This window comes from Eubalaena glacialis, chromosome 10, assembly GCF_028564815.1.
Source record: "Eubalaena glacialis isolate mEubGla1 chromosome 10, mEubGla1.1.hap2.+ XY, whole genome shotgun sequence".
NCBI classification, from domain to species: domain Eukaryota; kingdom Metazoa; phylum Chordata; class Mammalia; order Artiodactyla; family Balaenidae; genus Eubalaena; species Eubalaena glacialis.
Window position 1 is genome coordinate 64,778,764 of NC_083725.1, and position 24,228 is coordinate 64,802,991.

General features: G+C 40.2%; 1 protein-coding gene and 1 pseudogene across 4 annotated transcripts in view; one reads left to right on the plus strand and one right to left on the minus strand.

Annotated features, from left to right (window-relative positions):
- GAB2 (GRB2 associated binding protein 2) overlaps positions 1-24,228 on the plus strand; it is a 182,814-nt gene that overhangs the window by 77,989 nt on the left and 80,597 nt on the right. The window lies entirely within an intron of this gene.
- On the minus strand, positions 12,337-13,257 carry LOC133099053 (RNA-binding protein with serine-rich domain 1-like; annotated as a pseudogene).

The window sequence follows — 24,228 nt, forward strand, 5'->3', positions numbered from 1 at the left end:
ATAGCTTCTGTCACTCAGCATGATACTTTTGAAATCCGTCCATGTTGTTGTTTAATAGCCCATTCCGTTTTATTGCTGAGTAGTATTTCATTGCATGCATGTACCACAATTTATCTATTTTCCTATGGATGGATACCTGGATTATTTCCAGTTTTTGGCTATTGTGAAAAAAAGTCTACTCTGAACCTGTAATCTACTTTTAAAAAATAGACTTTAACTTCCTCAAACAGTTTTAGATTTACAGAAAAATTGAGAAGATAGTACAGAGAGTTCCCATATACCTATACCCAGTTTCCCCTATTATTAACATCTTACACTTAATGTCCTTTTTAAGGCCCCCCTTTGGCTTAGTGTTTTTGGCTGATTGCTAAATGAATTGCTGTTTGGAAAGACTGCAAATGCAGTGCTACCAATAAATTCCCTGCAACAGGAAATTGTTTTTGTCATCCCACTGAAATTATTGACCCAGGATTTGTTTTGTCCAATAAGCTGGAATCATGAATGCCTAGTAGTTGATATGTATATCCATCCGTTCCTGAGAGTCTTGCTCAAGGTAGAGCTCAGGGTCAGGTCCTTGGATCTGCAGGTGAAGAAATAGGGCTTCTGTATTCATCTGCACTAGCAAATGATCCCTCCACCACAGCCACTTTCTATCTTTTCTACTTCTAGGCTTTCCTCTCACCTCCAGCAAATCCTCAACAAGACTGTAAGACTTTTTCCCAAAGCACAACTTATGATTATAACAACAATTAATATTTATGTTGCCCTTGCTGGTTTATAAAGCTCTTTAACATCCATTTCTTCTTCGTTTCAATCTAGTAAGATATATATTATGCTCACCTTATAGAGGAAATACTAAAGGTCAAAGGGATTAAATTACTTCTCCAGAGTCACACTGCTAGTGATGAAGAGTTTAGGATATAATCCCAGCTCTGTCTTACCCTTGAATCCTGAATTGTTTCCTTTATATCATATTTTTCTACTCAAAATTTTGGGCCTCACCATTTTTCTTAAATGATCTAAGACCCCCTGTGATTGGGACTCAACCTACTTTTTCATTCTCATCTTTTCCTGGGAGCCTCTAGGCTCTAGAAACACTCAGTTGTAAATTGTTTCCTGAACACTTCATGAATGTTGCTTCCTCCATGCATTTTGATGATGATGGCTTCCCCTTTATGTTCAGAGTATTTTTTCTTTCTTCCATCCTTCATCTCTTGTTCTCAGAATTTGCTTTTGGGAATATTTCTTTATCCTTTAAGACTCATCTCAGATATTCTTACTTTCACTCGAAGCATCCTTTGATCACTTACCTCTCCCCTACCCCCACCCCTCACCCTGGTTCCCAGCATCAGGAACATGGGTCCCTATTCTGTTTATATATTAGACTTTTGAGTGCCCAGCAGGCCCATTCCATATTCAGATACAAAGATGATTAAAACATGATCCCTTAAAGTTGTTTACAGTCTGTTATGGGAATTAGATGTGTATAGAAGTGATGATAATATAGGGATTAAAAATTGACCCAGATATAGATTTACTGAGTTCCCACTATGTACCCAGCACAGATGCTCAGTACATATTTGTAGAATTGTATTGAATAATAGACATGAGGCAATTGGGCTTAGTAGCAAGGATCTTGAGCATAGGCAAAGGTGGTGACTTACCTGCTGTGGTTAAAGAGCATAGACTGAGTCTCTGCACAAATAAATTTCTATTCAGTTTCTCCTTAGTCTTCATCTCATTGGGTCAGAACTACGTCTTCTTCAGACATGTTTCAGGGTAGCAAACTGAGTTCTCAGGTGATTTAAACATTCTCTATAATATCGTTTCATCTATTCAACAAGAATCACTAAGATCCTAGTCTATGTTTGTGTCTTTGTCTGTATCTGAGAATACAGAGATGGACAAACTGTTACTCTCAAGAAGCTCAGGCAACTCGAGAAGCTCATAGCAGAATGTAGACACCTCCACAGACAGATAATAATAAATAACCTGAATCTTTTTTGGAATAAGACAAAGCTAATTTAAAGTAACAATTTCTTTTCCTATAAGAAATCCCTTCAGAGCACTTTCATGACCACAATTTCACTTTTTTGCTCTGCGTCTAGATTTTTTTAACCTACAGAAAAAAAATTGTACAAATTTGATTCAATAGAGTTTACTACTGTTATTGACCTGTGACCATGATGTGTCATTTCATTTTCTAAGGAAAACCAAATTAATGCAAAAACAAAATCCCCCTAAAAGTTTATCGGCATGAACTTAAAGTAATTTTTTCATTTGCATGGTATTTGTGTTTGCTAGCCCTCCTCTGGCATCAAGCTGTGATTATTTTTAATTTTTAAAAAAATTTATTTTTGGCCGCACTGAAGGGCTTGCGGGATCTTGGTTCCTCAACCAGGGGTCGAACCTGCACCCTCAGCAGTGACAGTGCAGCATCCTAACCACTGGACCACCAGGGAATTCCCAAGTTGTGATGATTTTAAATAAGACATTTACCTGAAAATAACACCTGTTCTGACTATCTCACAAGGTTGGAAGCATTTTCCATAAAAAGAAATGAAGAAGCTCTTTGGACACTGATATGGAATAAGCTCCAAGATATAATTTAAGTGGAAAAAAGTGAGCCTCAGTTACACTATCTGTAATGATACTGAATCATACTATACGACCATTTGTATTTAAAAAGGGAAATATTATATATATTTACTGTTGCATACATAAAATACCTCTGAAATGAAACACAAGAAACTCGTAACAATGGCTATCTCTACAAAGCAGAGAACAGGATGGCTGGGGTTAGGGTGGAGGGAGACTTTTTTCTGTTTGCTATTTTATACCTCTTGATTCTTGAGCCATGTTACGTCAAAAATACAGTGTTTAAAAATAAATGAACAAAAATGGTTTAGGGATAATTTACTACTAAAGTTCATAGGAATAGGTAATTGTGGATTTTCTTTTTTATTCATGGCATTATTTCATCTCATGTTTTCTGGTAAAATCACCCTCTAAGTATAATCTCTATATCTCTTCACTGCTGACAGTGTGGTGGTTGTCAGGGTGTTGCTAAGTCATGTAAGATTCTTAGAAATTGCACGCTTTAGGTTGGTAGTAGTTTCTGTGGTCAGGAAGAAGGTGCATATGAGCATAGATATAGGGTTCTTAGAAATCTAGCATCATAAACTTTCAGGGCTGAAAGATACAGGAGTTCATTCTAGTTCACCCCTCACCGTATGTTTGTATTCCCTCTGCAACATTCCTGCTTAGGGGTCATTGTCATTACGATGTTGCTCGATATTATTAATGCTAGCTAAATTAAGAGTGCCTCAACTTAAGTGGTCTCTGTGCTGTCCTGGAAAGATCACTGGACTAGAAGTCAGATTATTTGACATCTAACCTCAGCTCTGCCACTGGTTCACTATGTGGCTTCAGGTAAATCACCTTCCCTCTCTGGGCCTCTGTTTCTTCATCTCTAAAACTAGGGCATTAGACTGTGCCAGGGGTGGAAGGTACAAGGTATGCCTGCTGCCACTTCCCCCTCCCTACCCATGATAGACATCAGTGCAGTTTTGGCAGGTTCTTTATGATAGATTACCACAAATGAAGTCTCGGAATGCTTCTCAGCACAGTCCTCCAAGCAACTAGAACCAATAGGTAGGACTTGGGTAGGACTTGGCAAGTGAGATAAAAGTCATTCCCTTTCATCTCTAAGGTTCTCAAGCAGCAGTGTGCTGGTAAATGTTTAACAACAGGTTCTCAGAAAGAAAAAAAAAAGGAGAAGAAGAAGATGCCCTGATTTATAGCATTTGCCAGTTTCCATGATATAAATACTCCCACCATGACTGATTTCAAATTACTAAGGTGAAATCAGCTGGGTTGCAGAATTACTGAAAATTTAACAATCAGCTCTCATGAGCTGATAGAAGCTGACTCCAGCACATAACTATAAAATCGATGACTTTGGATTAACTGACCACAGCCATAAGTGAAAATGACATCCTCCCTACGGAATTTTATCCAGAGGCATAATTCTTGGTTTACAGTCTTTTGGGTTTGGAAATACTTGAGTGTCAAGAGATCTTTATGAAATTCTTCTACTCCCCTGAGCCTCAGTTACACTATCCGTAAAATGGGACCAAGGATTCCTACCTCATAAGATTATAGTCAGTAATGAGAGACTGCATATAAATCACTTAGCAGGGTCTTCTGTGGCAGTCCAGTGCGCTTCCAATGCCGGGGGTGTGGGTTTGATCCCTGGTCAGGGAACTAAGATCCCTCATGCCTTGTGGCACGGCCAAAAAATAATAATAATAATCACTTAGCACAGTGCCTAGCCCATCGTTTGACCTCTCAAATATTCCCCCTCCCTTACCAAAGTGGAGGTTGTTATGTTAGATTGTGTCTATCTTTTCCAGACTCCCAAAAAACTTGCCATTGCTCTCCTTCCAGCCCTTCTCTTTTCCTAACCATTCTACTCCCTTGACGTTCCCTTTTCCTCTCCCTCCTCTGCTCTAATATACTTAACCTTCTGTCTGAATGGAATGTAAATACTTAATCTTACCTATTCCTAATGTGTTATCTGTATTTATCCTCTATCCAAACCTCTCTTGGTAATCTGTGCTGTTGGAGACTGTAGGCACACTTGCAGGCAGAGACCAACTCTGTGTCTCTTGGACTGTCCCCCGTCACAACACCGTGGGTAAATAAGTGTTAATAAGTCACTTCTCAGGATCAAACTTATATCAAGGATGTTGCCAAAAAACAGCTTCTCTTACGCAGGTACCCGAGAAGGCTGCTGCAGATCTGCCCAGAGCTTGGTGGCAGATACCTGGTATGTGCTCTGGTCCTGAGGATGAAGTCCACATTCCTTAACTTCTTCCCATTGACTTTTTCTGATCCCTTCAATAAGGATATAAGACCCTCTTGCTATTCATTCCACTAGCATGCCATATTTCCCTTTATCATAATATTTATCATGCTTTATTATAATTATTGATACTTGTTTTTTGTTGACGTCTCTGCTAGGTACTGGGCTCTGAGATCAAGGACCGTGTCTGTATTGTTTACTGCTATATCCTCGGCGCCTCGCACAGTGCCTGGTACATGGTAGAGTACTGAATGTATAAATTCATTATTTGAAATGAATTTTTAATAATAATTTGCTATCCTATAAAATGAATAGAAAGCCTCTAATGTAACTCGTTGCTGAGTTTGGTTAGTCATGTGGTAAATTTTCTTACAGCACATCTTCTTTAAGTTGTATACTCAGGTAAGAGCTTGCAATTTCTGTCATTATATCTGGTTCTCTCAAGAGCCATAGAGATCAACATTACAAAGCCTAAGGGAAAGTCAGAGGGGTAGACATGGGAGAAAAAAAGATCTAAAGAACAGAAACTGTACCACTTTTTTTACCTTCTAATGCTATAATATGTATCTTCATGCATATATAGTTTTCTTTCCTTTGAATTATTCCCTTAGTCATTTGCCAGAAATGAGAATTATTGGGCAAAAGGGGATGAACATTTTTAAGGCTCTTGAAATACTGCCAAATTGTTTTCCAGACACATCATATCAACAAATAGCTTTGAGCAACAGACATGGGTGTCTGTTTAATCACACACTTACCACCACTGGGAAATGTCATTAAAATCTTTTTTGCTAGTTTAATAGAGGGGGGAAAATGGTCTTCCCCATTCCTTTTAGTTAATGTTTGGTCTTTTTAATCTGCCCCTTCATGCAGCTCTTTCTGAAGGAGCATCCTACCCCTCAAAGACTTGTTCAGAGGCTGTGAGGCTCACAACCTCATTGGCCCCTGGGGCACAGCATCTCCGTTGTGCTGTGGTGGGGAGGGGCGGTGATAGGGGGAAAACATAACACAAACCACACCATTGTTAGGGGATGAGGTTGCTGGGATAATGCTGTGAGAAGGGATGAAAAGAACGATTCTCCATTCTTGATTGTTGTGATGTCCAAGGATGAGCCAACAGCTCCAGCACGGGAAGGGATGGGTCTTTACTGCTGCCAGATGCTCCTTTTTCCATTGCTGCCTTCCATTATTTCTGGTTCGAAGGGGGTGAGGGGGGTAGCCTAGCAGCTGAAACAGATTAACTTTTATGCCTAGTTTCCTCCCTTTGAGTGATTGCCCTGGACCTGGGGACATTCACAATTAGTCAGAAACTGTTTAGAAATAAGAATGTGGTTCAAGGTCCATCATGTATAAGAGCCAACCTTCTGGAGTTCGTGCACCATTCCTGCCTTTATCTATGGGAGCTGCATGAGGCAAAGAGAGCTTTCTTCCCTCTCCTTCCCTACTGCCACTGCCTCATTCAGGCCCTCATCCTGTTTTGTCTGTACTATGGCAATAGCTTCCTGTTTCCCTTAATCTACCCTCTTGTACACTGTTACCAACGTGATATTTCTATGACCTGCACGTCAGATCTTGTCACTCTCCAGCTTCAGCTGTCAGTGCTTCCTCAAAACTTTTAGCATAAAATCCAAGCTCCTTTTCCCAGCTTTTTAGGCATTTAGCAATCAGATCCCAAACTGCTTTTCCAGACTGGCTTCCACCTCTCCTCTGGACTGTGCCCTGACTAGTGTATCCATTCTCTATAAGGGACTCCCGTTGGTCCTTCTGCCCTGCTTGCCCTTCTGCCTCTGTTCTACCTGATTGACTCTTTCTAATCCCTCACATCCCTCCTCAAAAATCAAGGGCCCTCAATTATCATCTCTCTGGTGGATTTTCCTGGATTTCCCCTAGCAGTTAATCACTCTCTCCTGTAACCTACACATAGATCATGACGTCTACCTTTGTTTCCCTCAAATCAGGAATTATCACCTTCCTTTTGTATATTTGTATTTGTGAATCCCCAGCCCCTATCACAATATTTTACACATAATAAGTGCTCAAAAATGTTTCCTTTCCTTCCTTTCTGCTAGCCTATTCTTAATCTCTTCAACCTTCAATATGTTTGTATTTTTATAGCTGAAAGGGAATGTAGTATAGTTTAATCCTTTTTTTTTTTCTTCTTGTTTTTTTAATGGTTAAAAAAAAAAGCTCAGTAAGGGGAGGAATTCGTCCTGTAATACACAGCCAGATTTAATGGCAGAGCTGGGGAACTGGATTGGTGCTGAGCTCCTTAGGTAGTTTGAAAAGATCTTTGAAATAAAGGATTGCATCAGGGGAGAGGAAGGAACTAAGGTTCATTGCCAAGTTTTATTGCTGGATGCTTTATGTATGTTAATTATTTCTATTTTTAGAACCTTATTCCTTTTTTTAAAAATTGTCATAAAATACACATAAAATTTAGCAACTTGACCATTTTTAAGTGTACAAGTTCAGTGGCGTTAAGTACATCCACATCCTTGAAAGGTGGTACAACTGCCACCGCCACCCATCTCTAGAGCTCTTTTCATCTTACAGAACTAAAACTCTGTGCCCATTAAACAACAACTCCCTATTCCCTCCTCCCCCAGCCCCTGGCAATTACCATCCTACTTTCTATGTCTATGGGTTTGACTTCTCTAGGTACCTCATGTACGTGGAATTGTACAGGAGTTGTCTTTTGTGATTGGTTTATTTCACTAAGCATGAAGTTTGCAAGGTTCATCCATGTTGTTGCATGTGTCAGAATTTCCTTCCTTTTTAAGGCTGGATAATATTCCATTGTGTGTATATACTGCATTTTGTTTCTCCCTGCATCCATAGACGGACGCTGGATTGCTTCCACCTTTTGGCTACTTTGAATAATGCTGCTGTGAACATGGGTATACAAATATCGTTCAAGACCCTGTTTTCAATTCTTTTTTGGTATATACCCAGAAGTGGAATTGCTGGGTCATATGGAAATCCTATTTTTAATTTTTTGAGGAACCACCGAACTGTTTTCGGTAGCAGCTACATCACTTTACATTCCCACCACAGTGCACAAGGGTTCCTATTCCTTCACATCCTTGACACATTTGTTATTTTCTATTTTTTTGATAGCAACCATCCCAATGGATGTGCAGTGGTATCTCATTGTGGTTTTGAATTGCATTTCCCTAATGATTAGTGAGGTTGAACATTCTTTCATATGCTTATTGGCCATTTGTATATGTTCTTTGGAGAAATGTCTATTCAAATCTGCCCCCTTTTTAGTCAGGTTGTTTTTGTTGTTGTTGTTCTCGTTGTTGTGTTGAGTTGTAACGGCTCTTTATATAGTCTGGATATTAACCCCTTATCAGATATATGATCTGCAAATATTTTCTCCCATTCCATGGGTTATCTTTTTGCTCTTTTGTGTCCTATGATTCACAGAAGTTTTTAATTTTTCTGTAGTTCAATTTACCTATTTTTTTTCTTTGGTTACTTGTGCTTTTGGTGTTATATCTAAGAAATCATTTCCAAATCCAACATCATGGAGCTTTTCCTATATGTTTTCTTCTAAGAGTTTTATAGTTTTAGGTCTTACATGTAAGTCTTTGATCCATTTTTAGTTAATTTTTGTGTATGGTATAAAGGTTCATCTTCATTCTTTTGCATGTGGATATCCAGTTTTCCCAGCACCATTTGTTGAACAGTTATGTTACCTCACTTTATATGCACAATAATCCTGGGATGTTATAACTGTCTAACGGATAAGAAAACAGAAGTTGAAATATCCCTGGAGACACCCTAAAAGCAGGGCCCTTTGTAACCTAAGTGGGCCAAAGGCATAAAAGAAGAAGAAAAAGACCATTTATGATATAAAGCGAGAAGAGGGGGAATGGAGAGAGAGGGAAAAAATTGCATAGGCAGCTAGCCCTGAGCAGAACTTAGGGGTAGACTTCAAGTTCACTTGAGAACCCTTCTCCTTCTGCCCTTTTACTCTCCTCCTCCCTCATGTGACCGTGCTTCCCTGATTCTCTTAAGGTAGCTCCTTGGTTTGCTGACTCTTTTGAAATTCTTTTAAGAGGATCATTCATAGCTTTTCCGCAGTCTGTCCCAACCTGTTTTCTCAGCCTTCCCTGTGTCACTCCTTTCCTGCCACTGTGAACCCTTACTTGAGCTGTGTTAATTCTCACTGCCACCTTTACTCCCCATGGTCATTTTGGTCACTCTGCTTTTAGTGCACTACTGTCTTTCTCCAAGTCCTCATACTCACCTGTGTGTCTCAACAGCATGTGGCGCAATGCCAGACACAGGAGTGGGTGCTCAGTAAATATGTTGAGAAGATGATGAGACAGTTTTTGTTCATCTGTGATCTTGAATGCATAATCATTATATTCATATTTGTGTTGATATCAGTACTCATTCATAGTGATTATGAATGCATAATCATTCGGCATATGCACTACAGTCTTACTTTCAGGGATTTTAAAAGATCTTGTGAAATGGTCTCTGCCTGCCATTGACTGCAGGCCACCTAGGAGAAGACAAAATACTTTTCCATGCACTTTACACTTTACTCCTCTGTATAACATGTAGTCCTTGCAGCATTCAGTGAGTGGCAGGGAGGGCTGGGCCTTATCCCCGTTCGCTGTTAGGATGCAAAGCATCCGTTCGCTGTTAGGATGCATAGCAAAGTTGAGGGATTTGGCTGAAGTCACCCAGGCAGAAGAAGATTGAGGTGGGATTTGAACCTGGGTGACTGACCAGGCAAGATGCTTAACCATTTCAAGCAGCTCATTTTGTTCGTCCTCAAAATGAAGATAATATCATGTACTTCCTAGGTGGTTGTGAGTATTGAAAATCAGACAGTGTACATGAGTAAAGAGTTTAGCACAATACTGGCACATTGTATAGGTGCTCAAATGCTAGCTATTATTATTTGTCTCTGTATCTGGTGTTGCGTCCCTCTTGTAACACATTGTGTATTACTTTGGAAAAGAGGTTTGCAAGTACCATCGCAGTGATTTTGTCTCGGTTTGTTGGGAGTATTAATAGCCACCCCTGTTTACATGTGTGTCCTACGTAAAGTACCTCCTGTGATTCCTGTCTGACTCAGGTGCTCAATGAATGATTCCTTTACTTCCCTCCTGGCTTTGTGCTTTTATGCATGAATTACAGGGGACTTGATACTTCTGGACTTGATACTTCTAAGTCCAGAGGCTAAGGAATAATCCAGTTTGGAATAGAACACTCTCTCATAATTTCCAGACTGTGAGTTCTTTTCAGTTACTCTTTCTGCAGTCTTCCCTGTGTTCTCTTCACACCTCTGTGTGTGTGTGTGTGTGTGTGTGTGTGTGGTAGGTGGATTTAAGTTGGAAGGGTCACTGAGGCGTAGTAGAAGCTAATCTGTACCAATGTCTTATTTTCAGTTTGTAGAGGCCCCATGGCACTTGTGTGATAAATGGTGTTGTGTAAGTTAAAATGCAACTAAGGGTCTCTTCAGTGTTTCTTGAATTAAGTTTATTATGTGTGCTAATTTGCGCCTAGAGGCTTTTGTTGTTATTTGTTGTAGTGACTGTGGCAGTAATGAGCCTGCTCCCAGCATAGCTCCGCACGTGCCCCATAGACAGTTTATTTGCATTTGGCAGGACTCCACGGTGTACCCTGAACAAATGAATCAGCCTATTTGGGGCATGGGAAAACGGAATCATAGGGAGGCAATGAGTGTTGCTTGTGAGCCCCAATGATCTGAGATGGGGGAATACCAGAGAGTTCTTGTTCTGTTCCTACCTGGCTTATTGCTTAGCCTATGGAGTATCAAGTCCCTTGTAATTCACCGATAAAAGCACAAAGCCGGGGTTGGGGTAGGAGAGATTCGTGCAGGGATGGGGCAAGGAAAGGAATCATTCACTGAGCATCTGAGTCAGACAGGCATCACATGAGGTGCTTTACATAAGGCTCACATGCGAAGCAGGAATGGCTATTAATATTCCCAACAATCCAGGATTCTGATCCAGGCTCAGGACTATCTGCTTTATTGTAGTGGGTAATACTTTGTTTATCTGGCAGCTGCATTGATCCACACATTTTAAGAACTTAAAAAATTTTCAGAGTGGTCCCAAAGCCAGCACACTAACGCTTACACACAACTGATTCTTATTACAACCTCATAAGATAAACAGAGCAGGTGATACTTTCTTCATGAGTCTTAGAGAGGTCATGGAACTTTCCTGGGATCACACAATAAATAGCAGACTAATGATTGAACCCAGTTTTTCTGATAGATCACCACTCAAAGGTTCTCTAGTTATAAGATTCAACATAAAACAGTGTATTATGTAATAACGTCTTATTTTTAGTTCCTGCTTCTACCACCCTTGTTGAGAGTCTTAATACTTCAGACCTAAAAAGTTGCAGAAATCCCTAGCTGAGAGATGTACGGCAGGTCTGAGTTTAAGAGAAGAAGCCTTGGTTAGCAAGAAGAGCCCAGAAAACAGAGTCAGAAGTCCTCGCTTTGGTACCTCATAGCTTTTTATCTATGGTTAAGTTACTTAGCTGCTTCATGCCCCAGTTTCTTCATCTGTAAAATGGGATAACAGTAGTAACTACTCATAGGATGGGTAAGGATGAAATATATATAAAGTGCATAGTTCAGTGCCTGGCATAGAGTAAATGTATTTAGTCATTATTCTTACGCTAAACAGCACACAGCTTGGAGAAAGCGCAAAATAATCTCCCTCTTGCTTTTCCCATATTTTCCAACAAAGCACAAACACAACATTATCTAAAATGCTACAAAGTTATAAAACTCAAAACAGAAAATTTACAGTACCGACTATACAATAAAAGCCAAAAAAGCAATGTGCACGTTGCCAAGGTAACCTGCAAGACCACCATGAATACCAGTACAACAGGGGGTTCCATGATGACCTGGCATAGCTGGCTCTCAACTCGCTCACCAATTTCAGAGAGAGAAAGGGAGACGTGGGGTGTGTGTGTGCGCATGCACACGCATGAGTACATGTGAAAAGAACCATTTTGGGCAGATAATGGGGTATTTGACCCTAGAGGTCCGAAGAGGACTCAAGCAGGGGAACAGGGCCAGGCTAACAGGAGTGACAGCTGCATAAAAGCATGCCCTTTCCTGAGGGACTCTGCAGGCCAACAGGTTAGGGCATGGCCAGGCCACCAGACTGGCCTCAGGTCATCTGTGGAATGGAAAAACATGCTCCCAGGCTGGGGCTGAACCACCACCTGGAGCCCCCTGCTCATCCCTGCTGGCTTTGCCACTAACCTGACTCTCAGGAACTAGAAACGTGGGAGCTGTCTAGCCAGAAAACCGGAGGGCATCTTTATAGGCATGACCCCAAACCAACAACGCTCCTGCAGCCAGAACTCTGCCGCCAGGGGAAACGTCTCAATTGCTGCCTTCACCTTTGAAACCTGCCCCTGAGTGAGGGATTTCTTTCCTACTGATCCTCCTTCAGCTAGAAAAGTGACAAAAGTGAGTTGGATGGGATGCAACTCCCAGGGGCGGAGCTTCAGTGGCCCTGCTTATCAGGAGGAGTTGGAGCTGGAGTGGCTCCTGTGATGGCAGCGGGCGGGGGACCTGCATGCGCAGAGGGGAACGTGACCTTCTCCTCAACCGTCGGGGTGACCTGCGCCACATGGGGGACAGTGGCAGCATTCTCCTGGGAGGGCCGACTCACCTGTGGGTAGCCTAGGCCAGGGGGCCAGCACAGCAGTGGCAGTGATCCTCCCGGCCATCAATTTGTCCTCCGTCCATGTGCTTCAGCGCCTTCTTGGCTTCATCTGGATTCTCAAATTCCACATATGCATAGCCTTTAGGCAGATGGGGGTGCATCCTTTCTACAGGCATGTCAGTCATTCTAATTTTCCCATAGGTGGAGAATATCTCCATGATGTGATCTTGGTCACATTCCTGGTGAGGCTCCCAATGTGTTCTTTGGTGGGTTTAGGGGACAGCTCTGCCTTTTCCTTTCCTTTTCATCTCTTTGGGGTGGTTTGGACTTGGAGCGGGAACGCCGCCTGTTGGCATGCCTGCGCCGAGAAGGACTCGGAGAGCCAGGGGAGCTGCCGGAGCTGGAGCTGCGGGATGTGCTGGAACTTGCTGAGCAGCTCGATGCCGAAGATGAGCTGGAGCCTGAGCTGGAGGAGAGCTGGACCGAGACCTGGTGCTGCTGGTACCACGGGAAGCGCTGCACCTCTTTTGAGTTTTATCCCCACCACCACCCTTCTCGCTTGACTCCTTTATCTTTAGAGCGATCCTTGGACTTCTCATCAGAGCGGTCTTTGCATTTGGTAGGAGCAGGAGCCCTCGTGCTGGACTTGTTATTATTTTCTTTGACTCCTAACAAGCTCTTCTTTTTCACTCCTGATAAATCCATTCTCCCCTTCTGAGGTGTTCAAAGCAGCAATGACGGCCTCACTTATCTGAACTCTCACTTCTAACTTGAGTCTGAGAAACTGTCCCTCATCAACTGCAATTTACACCAAAGTGCAGCATCTTCCCCCCACCGCGACCTCCTCCTGCTCTCCTCAGCCGCTGAGGCTGGCCTTCCTGTATTTTCTTATTGAAGAATTATAGGGAAATAATTTATCCTTTCCCCCTTTCCTCCTCCTCCTCTTCTTCTTCCTCCACCTTTTCCTCTTCCTTTATAGGACAGCCTGGCTCAGAGCTTACATTAAACACCAGGGGGCATTCAGTTGATTGTAGCATTCATTGGATTCAGGGCTTCTTACATAATGTCCTGCCTTGTGACATAGACGTGGAAAAAGAATTGTTTCCAAGCCTAGAGTTGGGAGGGAAGTCCGTATTCTTAGTCATTTGCAGCAAGGCATGAAGCTGATTTCTATCAATAGCTCCAGAACTGCACAGCATTATTTGTTAGATATAACTGTCAGTAGAACTCACCTATGCCTCCTTCCTTGTGTCTCCCACCCCATCTCAGGGTCTCAGATGTCCAGCCTTTGCCTAAGCTGGCCTGAGCTTCTGGTAGGAACCTCTCTCAGGACCTACCATCCCCTGTCTGGTTACCACCTCTCCCTCGGTCCAGGTGTCTCACACTTTCTAGGTGTTTGGCTACTCTGGTAAACTAATTGCATCTTAGGTATTTGTGGAAAGAATTAATGAATAAACAAATGTATTGAGGCAATATAAAAGCAATACAATAACCAGTACCAAGTCATTAACACCCACTGCCTGGCCCAGGCCTGGCACAAAGCAGTGGCTCAGTGAAGATGTTGCATAAATTATTACTTTTCGTGTAAGACATTTGCTATCCTAATCATGTGTTTGAAGCCTAGTTCAAACGCTTCCTCCTTTGTTAAACTGTTCTCATATCAAACATAAACTTTCCCACTTCTATACTCTAACAGAACTTTATAGGAAAGTTTATAACGTTTATATTCTTTAATTAGGGAAAGAAAAAAAACAGCCTTTCACTTCTGGTTCTCACAACAACGCTGTCCGGATTATCATCTTCATTTTATAGTTGAAGCTTGGTGATATGAAAGATCCCAAGTTCGTGCAGTTCATAAGTAGCAAAACTGACCCCAAAACTTACTTTCAGCTATTAAATTGTTCCTGTTGCAATATGTTGCACAGGTGAATGTGTATTTTATTTAGTTGTGTTCACCACTGGAATAGAGGCGCTTTTACTCTAAGGACTGTCTCCTGCTGCTGCTTATGCTTCCCAGAGCTTCACATGTAATACATGTTTGAAAGCAAACTGCCAATTTTAACAGGGTCTTCAGTGCTGGAATTAAAGGCATGACCAATGGCAGAGTTTCATACAAAATCAGTGTAGAGAGAGAAAAAGTTTGTGCTTATATAGAGAGCTCCCTAATGAGCCTTCTTAATTTTTTAAGATGGACTATAGGGCATACCCCTGCAGGTACTCTTTCTGATGGTTTGTACCACTGAATATGTCCTTTACCCTTTCCTGTACCTGAAGCTGCAGCTATAACACGTAGCACAAGACTCAAGAGAAGTGATGGTTGAATGCTGTAAGTCCTGGGCCACGGTCCTCCTCAGCTAACTGAGACTCATCACTATTAATATCTGGGTTTCTATTAATACTCTGTTTTCACTGTGAGCTAATTTAAATCTTCTGTTCTCTAAGCTATTCTTAACCACACATTCTCAGGCCTGGGCCTGATTCCCAACTACAGATCGTAACTCTCCATTTTGGCTTTTGTACTTCAGAAATAATAGGAATTCTGCCCCTATTGCTTCTCAGAGGAGAGGTGGAGCTCTATTGGAATTTTGGGTGGGACAATTCTTGGTTATGCAGGACTGCCCCATGCCTTGTTTGAGGTTAGTATCCCGGTCCCCTGCCCTCTGATGCATGGAGTGCTCCCCAATCATTGTGACAACTTACCCCCACCTCACACACACACACACACACACATTTCCACACCCTGGAGGGTGCGATACTGCCACTGGCTGAAAACCACTATAACCTGACACCTGTCTCTGCCACCTTGATCCCTGTTGACTTCAGTCTCTTTCCAAGGTGGAACTAGGACTGGGGATGTTCCCCTCTACATCTTGAGAAAAGAAGGTTCCTCAACTTCTCCAGAGCTCCCATCTTTGTGGAGAGACAAATTAAGGCTCTGATACAAGATCTCTTTGGGGATTGGGCTGCTGAGACCAATTGAATGTCACTGGTACTCTATCAAGACAGTTTTAACCCACAAAACAGGTTTTTATTCTCTTAAAATCACATGAGGGTTGAGGGGCGAGGATGCTCAGGGAATGGGGAGTGACTGTTAATGAGTAAATGAGTATGGGGTTTCTTTTTGGGTGGTGAACATAGTCTGGAATTAGATAATGGTGATAGTTGCACAACCCTGTAAATATACTAAAAGTCACTGCATTGTACACTTTAAAGAGTGAATTTTAGAGTGAATTCACATGCTATGTGAATCATATCTCAAATTTTTTTTGTTGCATCAGTCTCCTGCTCTTTGTGTTTTTCCTGCCTAACATCCGGCTTCCCAAGCTTAAAACTTAAAAAATCTTACAGTCACAATTCGTTCCTCTCCTTTCCTTTCTATTTCTAATGGGTCACTGAAACCTAACTTCTAAGTAATTCTCAATACCCTTTTTTTTTTTCTCTCTGTCCCACTACCAATGACCTTACTCAAGGTTTCTTCCCTTGCCTGTACTATTGTGACCAACTCTTGATTTCTCTCCGTGTCTTCAGACTGCCCACCTCATCATCCTTCCAGATGCTTCCAATTATATATTCTACAACATTTTATTGTGAAATATAATACAGTGCAAAAAAATGTATATAGCATACAGTTCAATGAAGGAAACACCCATATTACTACCACCCAGGCCAAAAAAATGACTGCACCTCAGAAACCCCTGTGTGTCCCTTCCCAGTCATATCCTTCTTACTCCACCCCTGTCCCCCCTTCCAGGTATATGGTGACTTCTGTGGTAATAACTTCCTTGCTTTCATTTATAGCTTTACCATGTGTATCCTTAAGCACTATGGTTAATTTTGTCTAGTTTTGAACTTTAAATGAAATCACATTTTCAACCTTGCTTTCTTCTCTCAATTTCATGTTTGTAAGACTTGTTCATGTTGTATGTAGCTCAATTAGATTTTCTTAAAACCTAGATCTGATCCTGTTTCTTCCCATCACCTAGATGATAAGTCCACGCTCCTTGGTGTGGCTGCATTCAAGGCTATCCATGATCTGATCTTAAACCTTCCTCTCCAGCCTCATTTGTGATGACCTCTCCTCCTACATCCTTTCCTGTAATCATACATAAGAACTTGCCATCTCCAGAAGATACCATGTATTTAGATGCCTCCTTAGGCTTAAAATACAGAATCTCTTCCTGCCTTTTCACCCTGGCATATTCTTTGACTCCTTTCTCAAGGTACAGTAAATCGGTCTCTTTTCCGTGTTCCATAATTATTGTAATTCTTTATCCTTTTTAACACTGTCTGTCTGCATTAGGATTACAGAGAGTGGTTATTGAGCATGCACAGTGAGCCAGGTGCTGAGATTGGATTGGTACTAAGTAGATGCTCAATAAATTTTACTTTCTTCCCCGCTTTGCACAGTGTATGTTCAATCCTGCAGTTGAATTCTTTGGGGATGACAGCATTCCACCTTTAAATCAGCAGTATAAGAGATGGTAAACTACTTTACCTCCTCTGGAGCATCTTTCTGAAACCTTTCCTGATAGTCGAATTTCTGGCTGAGGTGAGCAATCTCTCAGGTATTTGGAAGTTCCAAGAGGCTTTTGTGCCTAAAGAGGAATAACATCATCCTAATAGATGACATTAAACATTACTTGTTACTTACAGATTTGTTTAAATTCTCTTAATATAATTGCCATTACAAGTTTAATTTGGCTGATTCTCTTGAATACATCAAAAACCTTAAATAGTAAATAAGACATATACAAATACAGTGGTTACAAACCTTATTTGTATACTTATGCTTCATCTTATTCTAAAACATCAACACCTTGGGCTTAATTAATTTCTTCATTATTTTTGTACTTATTTGCATGCTGTACTTATTTTGATATCATCCCAAGATTTAAGTTATAATTTTGACTTTCCCAGGCAAATAACCTTTTCCAGGGAAATAACCAGGAAGTCACCTGACCAGAACAAAAAGTAAAAGGAACACTTTTTCAAATTGGCAAAGTCCTGCTATCCAGTTATAAACTAACTGATCCTTGGTTGGGGTCCATGGCTTGGTCTCCTCACAGTGTTTTAGATCCCTGCCACTGATTATGAGGCCGAGCTTCATCTTTCTAGATAAACTTCAGTTGCTACATTAATACGACTTTTAGTTCATGCTTTCACATAGGTTTTATCTTCTTATAACCTAATTTCTTCTTTGAAAGGAGGAAATTTTAGTCTCTTACTTGGCCAGGGTTATAAAACACTGTCCAGTCATTATGCTACAGTGACCTGAATGTTACCATTATTCAGAACCTACTACTTACGCTTCAGTAAACACATCACTGCGATTAGTGATGCATATAGGAAAGTGGTCCTCAGAGTGTGGTTCCAGACCCAGCAGTATCAGCCAGCATCTTTTGATAAGTTGTTAGAAATGCACGTTCTCAGACCCCACCCCAACCTCAGCCTTCTAGATCACAAACTCTGGGGGATGGGTCCCAGGCATCTGCATCTCTGCATCTCAGCGTGTCCTCTGGGTAATTCTCATGCATGCTAAAGTCTGGAAACCACTGCTAGAAGGTGAGAGAATAGGAGTTCATGAAGTCAGCTGTGCTCTGCAAACTTAAGTATTATCTGGGAACATTATGTTGGACCCTCATTCTGTTGGGCTGGCCAAAAAGTTCGTTCGGTTAGTGAATCCATTGTTCAATACAATTCTTGGTGAAAATGAAAACGTGTCTTTTATTTTTAACTTTAAACTGAACGAACTTTTTGGCCAGCCCAATACTTGGTGAGTATTTGTGACCACCAGTGCTTTTTAACTGTTAGACAGCCCCCCTTTTGTGAGCTATTATGTATGACCACCAGCGCTGATCAGTCCTTCCTAGTCTTTCTGTAACTTCTACTTTTTCCTGTAATTCCTCCTTATTCATAGTTCCCTGTGTAGATTCTTTCTCTGCTTATACAGATAGAAACAGGCACACATCTGTACGTTATATCAGCTATATTGTGTAATAGAAGAAAGGAAAGTCCCCTGTATTGACTGCCCTTCTTATCAGAATCAATAAAAATACCAAAAGAAACACAAAAACCCTATTTATTCACCTTCCTTTTGTATAAAAAAACTTTTGTACACTTTAATCCTTTGGATATTAAGAACTCATATTTTCACAGCCTCAACTTTTAATCCTAAAATGTTACAACTTGGCCATTGGGAATGCCTTTAAATCTAGTCCTTTTGACTTTAAATATCCTTGACATTTTCTTCTCTGTGTGTTTTAAAGAACCCTTGCTTTTATTATTGAATAAACAGCACATTCAGACCTATCCTAATTTTTTTTATTCTACAACATAGAATCAACTCCCCTCCAAGAGTTCTGATTCCTTTGGTGGAGAATAATAGCAAGGACCTACATCCAGGACTGCAGGTGCACATGACAGGTGGTGGTGTTCACTAAGCACCCTTAGTGACTGAGTTAGAAAGTTATTTTTTCAAAGTTACGAGTTTTATATATGGGTGCCATACCTAACTTTTCTTAGAGTGTGTGGTTTTACTGACCACTAAGACACTGTCCTACATAGACATCAGGAGATCATTTTAGTTACCTACTCTGGTCTTTTGCACTGAATTATGCCCAAATACAGGGGTGATGAGAAGCCCACGTCCCAAACAATTAGAAGATAAAGTTCATATTTGTACATAACGCTTTTTTAAAAACATATATACCTTGCCTTATTTTTTCCTCTCCATAACCATGTGAGGTGGGTGGAGTTTGTTCCATTTTACATTTGAGGAAACTAAGGCTTACAGAGGTTAAGTGACTTACTGGGGTCACACAGCTAGTAAGTGATGCCAGGAGTTTGAACTCACATCTTCAGATTCTAAGTCCTGTTTATTTTCCACTGTACCTTGCATCTTTTCTGCCTCTGCCTTCCAGAAGCTTACAAAACACTTGTGCATCTGAAATAACTAGGTAACATTCCTGATGAAACTTGGAGCTATTATAAACCAAGGACTGCTTACAAATAATCTCTACTTATAATCCTTTTAGAGAAATTTTGTGGTGTAATTTCACTCTATGTTGATATTTTAGAAAGTATATAGGTTTGGATTTGGTTAGGATTAATAAATTATGTTATATTCCGGTTTATGGAAAGCTCTTTCAGTTCAGGGTGCAGTAAAGTTGAAGGTTCTAACAAAATTAAAGTGCGAAATTTCTGTAGAGGACAGGCATGGTGAATAGGTATAGGGGTTTTAATACAGGGGTATGCATTCTAGATATTAAACTGCTGGACTTGATTCTGTATTTTTTTACTGCTACAGTGGAACATTATTTGCTCAGAGAAGGATTAAGGTCAGAAATGGTTTGTTTCAATCATAGAGTTTTATTTAGAAAGGCACCAGGGTTAAGCCTGGGAGATACTTGAGGAAGGCGTAGCTCCCCATTTGGATCTGCAAACTTTTGTCCTGAAGTCGTGGAAGAAACTGAGACTTTGGGAGAGTTTCTAGGGCCCCAGAGAGCCCTATGTCACAGAGTCAGGGTGCCTCAAGATGGAAAATGATCTAAGAGCTGAGTGTCGATTCTAATGTTTATTCAGCTGCATTGTTCACACACAGGTAGAGAGGGTACCTAGAAATAAATGGAATAGGTGAGTTTTACTTCTTAAGATGAAAAGGTCCTGGTTCTTCTATTTCCAGAAGTGGTCAGCACGCACTTCCACACACAGAGACAGCTCTGAATCAGCCAAGTGACCAACAGTAGCTTGTAAAGTAATAAAGCTTCAGGGCACCAGAGCCCCAGTGTGCCACCTCCCCTTCCCTGTGGAATGCTCTGTACCACATTCAGGATTCATTCCTATCCTCAACTCCCATCTCTCCCATCAGTCTTACATCTTAAAGTAAATATAAGTTGTTGTAGACCACTGCTAGGAAATTTTTGCAATTTAAGAGATAGGTTGTATATGTATATCAGGTCACCACGTATATCAAGTACACTTTAAATAGCTTAAATTTTATGTCTTTATACCTCAATAAAGCTGAAAAAAATTAACCAAAAAAAATTTTTTTTAACATCAAAAAAAATTTTTTTAAAGATAGGACTCATTTTAGAATGAAAGGCTTTGGGTTCTATCTTTTAAAAAAAATTAGTATAACAATAAATGGCATGGTATAAAGGAAACTTAGATTCTTCTAGCTCTGTATGAGTTTATCAGGTCATTACTATTTTCTGGATGAACGTTCCTTGATCTACAAAATGATGATGATGATCCCTTTCTTGCTTTCTTCATAAGACAATTTCGAAAATACAAAAAAGAGATTTGTACTCTGAGAGCCTATCAGTACTGGGTCCTCCGCCAGCATATTCAGTTCAGCTGTTGCTTCCTGAAGGGGAAGATGAGCATGGTCCCTGCCCTTCCAGAGAGTTTCCCAAGTGCATTTGAGTAGAATCTTAAAGGATTAGTAGTATTTGACAGGGAACACCTCAAGAGCACACAATTGCATGGCTTCTTGGGTTAAAATACTTTATTCTGCCTGGAGTCTAGGATGTTTGTGGGAGTAAGATTGGACAGAGGGAAAGGCGTAGAAGGCAATTACAGGAAGCAGTTTGGGACCAAATGAAAGAAGGTCCTCGAATATTATCCTGATTAGTTTGGACTTAGTACTGTAGGCCCACGCCTTCCAAATTTTTTTATATCATATCACAAAAAAATAGCATTTTAATGTCAGACTGCAGGTAGCTTGTGGCCAGAGGAGACTGGGCCAAGGACTTCAGCTTTCTTAGGGCTGGAGTAATCAAAACCTTTCAATAACTTGGCACACTCTCACTGGTTGAAAAGTGCTGCTAGGCAATAGGAGCCTAGTTAACAAACTTCAGGAAAATTCTCTCTTTTTCCATTTCTCCAGAGTCCCAGACTGTAATGTGACTTCAACTCTTTAGATTCCTGCATTAGAACTAGATCTCTGTGGAAATAGAATACACCAAAAATGGACCAGCCCATTACTATAGATCCTGCAGATATTAAAAGATAATAGAAGATTAGTAGTTGCTAGGGTCTGGGAAGAAGGGGGACTGAATAGTGGCTGATAATGGGTACAGGATAGTTTTGGGGGAGATGATATTGTTTGGGAATTAGATAGCAGTGATGGTTGTGTAACATTGTGAATATACTAAAAAAAATTGAATTGTTCACTTTAAAAGGGTGAATTTTATGGTAAGTGAATTATATCTCAATTTTTTAAAAAAGATAATAGAATATTATTAACAGCTTTGTCTGAATAAATTTGTTAACTTATATGCTATGAAAAATTCTGTGAAAGACACATATTGTCAAAGTTGACACAAAAGAAAGTAAAATTCCAAATAGCCCTGTATCTATTTTAAAAATTAACTTATAATTAAAAACCTCCCACAAAGAAAACACCAGGCCTGATGGCTTCTCTGTTGAATTCTAAGGAGGAAATGATATAATGTCAATTTCTTTCCAGATTGATCTCTAGATTCAATGCAATCCCAATCAAAATCTCAGCATTTTGGTTTTTGTTGCTGTTGTTGTTTTTGGTAGAAATTGACAGGCTGATTCTAAAGTTTTTATGGAGATGCAAAGGAACTAGAATAATCGAAACAACTTTGAAAGAGATGAACAAAGTTGAAGGACTCACATTACCTAATTTCAAGACTTATTGTAAAACTGCAGTAATCAAAACAGGGTGGTCTTGGCAGAAGTATATATAGAGAGAGATCAATTGAACATAATAGAACGTCTAGAAATAGACCTACATCCATTTGGTCACTGATTTTCAACAAAAATGTCAAGGCAATTTGATAAAGAAAGGGTACTTTTCAACAAACACTGCTGGAATAGCTGTATATTCATGTGGAAAAACATCGACCATGATCCTTACCTCACTCTGACCCAAAATGGATCATAGACCTAAACATAAAAATTAAAGTTATAAAACTTCTACAAGAAAATGAAGCAGAAAATCTTTCTGACCTTGGGGTAGACAGAGCTTCTTAGACAAGAAATATAAGACATAAAAAAGCCTGAACTATTTAAAAATGATAAATTGGACAAAATTAAAGACATTTGCTCTTTAAAAGACACCATTAAAAGAGTGATAAAGCAAGCCACAGACTGGGAAAAAATATTCTCAATACATATGTCTGACAAAGGACTGTATCCAAAATATATACAAAGAACTCTTAAAACTCAATAATAAAGCAAAAAACTCAATTTAAAAATGGGCAAAAGATTTGAACAGACATCACAAAAGAAGATAAAGAACCAATAAGCACATGGAAAGATGCTCAACATCGTTAGTCATCAAGGAAATGCAAATTAAAACCACAATGAGATGCCACTACACACTCACTAGATTGGCTATAATGGCTAAGTGTTGTAGAAAAACTACAATGTTCACAGATTGCTGGTGGGAATGCAAAAATGGACAACCACTTTGGAAGACAGTTTGGCAGTTTTTTATAAAATTAAGCATATACTTACCATGTGACCCAACCATTCTACTTCTAGGTATTTACCCAAGAGAAATGAAAACATGTTCACAAAAAGACTTATACATGATTGTTCATGGCTGCTTTATTCATAATAGCCCCAAACTGGAAACAATGTAACTGTCCATTAATAGGTGAATGGTAAACAAATATGGTAACTCCTTAAGATGTTATACTATCAGCAATTAAAATCAGCAGTTAAAAACTGATTCATGCAACAATCTGGATGAATCATAAAACTTTATGTTGTACGTAAGAAGCCAGGCACAAAAGAATATTTACTGTATGATTCTGTTTCTGTGATACTCTAGAGAAGACAAATCTAATTTATAGTGATAGAAAGCAGATCATTTATTGCCTGGGGCCAGGTGGAGTGGGGATTAATCTGGAAATAGCACAAGGGAATGCCTTGGGGTGATGGAAGTGTTCTGTCTTGATTGTGGTGGTGGTTATATGGTGTATACATTCATCACAACCCATCTGCCTGAAGTCTTAAAATGGCTGAATTTTGTTGCATATAAATTACATACCTCTGTAATGTTGACTTTTAAAAAACAAGGGGGAAAAAAGGAAGCATTAGCCCAGAGGTCATTCTTCTAATGCTATATACTGACTTCTTATAAATTAAACAAAAGCCTTTCCAATAAATCATATGGAGGTTGTGGAATAGCCTCTACACGGGAATGTTTTTCAGATACATGTAGTTCAGGCAGCTGGATGGATGTAAATGAGGGCTCCCAGGAGGCAGACAGGGCATTTATTTGAGCACCTGAGTTAATCTTTGGGATTAGGTTCAGTTTCTCCTTCCATCCTTTGAATTATTTCCCTGCTTTTATATTGAGTGCTGTGATTAGGGAAGAGAAGCCAGGCTCCAGAAGGGCCCCCCGCCCAGTTCATCTTGTACCTTAGAAGTAGCTTTTCCTGTATTTGCTCATAACCAGCTAGTTTAGAAAGCACTAGATTTTATACTCTTATTCATGTATATTCACAATCTGAGTACCTTAGGGAGAGTCACTCTAGTACAAGGGGCAGGAAGCCCTACTTGACATTTCCAACCCTTTGTCTTTTCCTGGGGTCTTAAAATGTCAGAAATTGAAGGTAAGTTGGAGATCCACAGAATCAACACTTGTGTTTTATAAATGGGGAGACCGTGGCTCAGAGCAGAAAAGTGGTTTCCCCC